The 1,859-nt window shown below is 44.5% G+C and overlaps 1 pseudogene; it reads left to right on the forward strand.

The window, feature by feature from the left end:
* The first annotated feature begins 302 nt into the window (after positions 1-302).
* On the forward strand, positions 303-1,088 carry LOC115314555 (annotated as a pseudogene).
* The last annotated feature ends 771 nt before the right edge of the window (positions 1,089-1,859 follow it).

A 1,859-nucleotide genomic window follows, 5' to 3' on the forward strand; every position in this document is an offset into this window, starting at 1 on the left:
TGCGCCTCGATTCGTCCGCTCGTGTCAGTCGATTTCGGTAACATGGCGAGTTTAAAGTTTGCCGGACCGTTTAAGAAACATTTATACAAAACTACGTCGTAATATTGGACGTGCGGTCTTTCTAGGTGACACTGAAGACACTGCATTTTTTTTTTTCAAAAACATAAATGAAGCCGAATTGCCCTTCAACCTGCAACAGACTATTGAGCACAAAATTTATGTTACTAAATAAATTGTCTTCTCTCATGCCTCCCTTTCTTGGCTATCTGTGCTCCTATCGGACGAGCTAGCACCACCTGGGGATGTTCTTCAGCTGCGTGCGGCAAAGAGACGACTGGAACAATAACCCATCAGCTGCCCAGTTCTGGCAGGTCTACAGGAAGCTACTGGTACACGCTGGTGTGGAAGCCCCCAGTTCCGCCAACGTGGCACCTGACCTCGAAGGGGAGAGCCTGACGGTCAGCCAGGGTACAATCAACCCTGCTCTTGATGCCGGGGATTACCAAGAGGGTGACGATATAGCCGTGGTCTAAGAGTTAGGCGTGGACACCCTGTCAGAGTTCTGCTCTGAAGTTGTGAAGTACATGGGGGCTTCGTCAGCCGTCAAGTCACGAAGACGCTGAGCTGCGCATCATGAGTGAGTATGCTCCTGGATGATAGCGCGACAGGAGTCCTCTTTATCATCAGGGACAATGGCAGGCTTGTGCACCCCTTCAACCTCGTTTGCCAGATCCTGCAGAAAACAGAAAAAAATCTACAAGGTGGCCACTGAAATTGGAGCCGCAAAAATCAGTGCAACTGAGTTGACTTTTCTCGCCTACAAAGCGTTTTACGAGAAACATGCAGATAGTTTTTTAACCCGGCTCATGTCAATGATTAGCCGATGCATGCAGTGCCACATGTCATGGCAATCATTAATTAAGAAATGTGTCACACTGCGGTTGCGACACCTGGCCCGCCCCATTACGGAAATATCCCGTGGGGAATATGTGCGTCATAACTTCACCAAGCGAGTCCTGTTTTCCCATCAGTGGTGCTGCATCCTCAAACCATGCCTTTTTTTTATTTTTTTACTCAGCTTGGTTTGATCTTTTATTTCGCTTTGTTCTTTGATTCATTTTGTACTAGAAGTTGCAGGCGGATGTAAATATATCTGTGAACCAACAATTTCTCTGCAAAGTTTTATTTATGTGGTATCTTGGAAGTCGTATTTTTGTAATTGACTGCTATTTATGTTATATGTTTAAAGTGTGAGATATGCCAAAATGTGCATATATGGTCTAGTTTGTTTCTACTGTTGTCTTTCGCCGGGGTGTTATTGTGCATGCCTTTAATAGCATGCGGTGTAATGCGATGCCTGTGTATATTCTACGTGGCCCGTTTTCCTTTTCAGCTTCTGTAATGAGCAAATATACGTATATATATATATATCTTTACTGTTTTCTCTTTGCACCGAGTGTCATTAAAAAGCCTTTGACACGCCAATACAATTTTTTTTTCATGCTAGGCGTTAAGATGGTGTATCAGGACATCACCAAACTATTGTTTCACTATAGAGTTGCGTAGTTTTTTTATATAAAAATAGAAATACGCAGCCCCATCCAAAGTGGCCGCCAGTGTCCTGTCACGTAACCATGTACCGCAAGATGTTGCGGCGGTGAGAAGGAAGGCATCGCCGGAAGCCACGTAAGTTGAATCACTCCTCGTGCTTGCCGCGACCGCGTGTAATATTGTTCTAAAATATTTTTGTTATTCTCCGCACCTTCACGAGCGATCCAAGCTTTTCTTTTATTTGCAATTCATCGCTTAATATTGCTGCAAAGGTGGAAAAACGGGAGTCAGTGAATTGACATGACCAC

The sequence above is a fragment of the Ixodes scapularis genome, unplaced genomic scaffold (genome assembly GCF_016920785.2).
Source record: "Ixodes scapularis isolate PalLabHiFi unplaced genomic scaffold, ASM1692078v2 PGA_scaffold2__306_contigs__length_199485367, whole genome shotgun sequence".
Lineage (NCBI taxonomy): Eukaryota > Metazoa > Arthropoda > Arachnida > Ixodida > Ixodidae > Ixodes > Ixodes scapularis.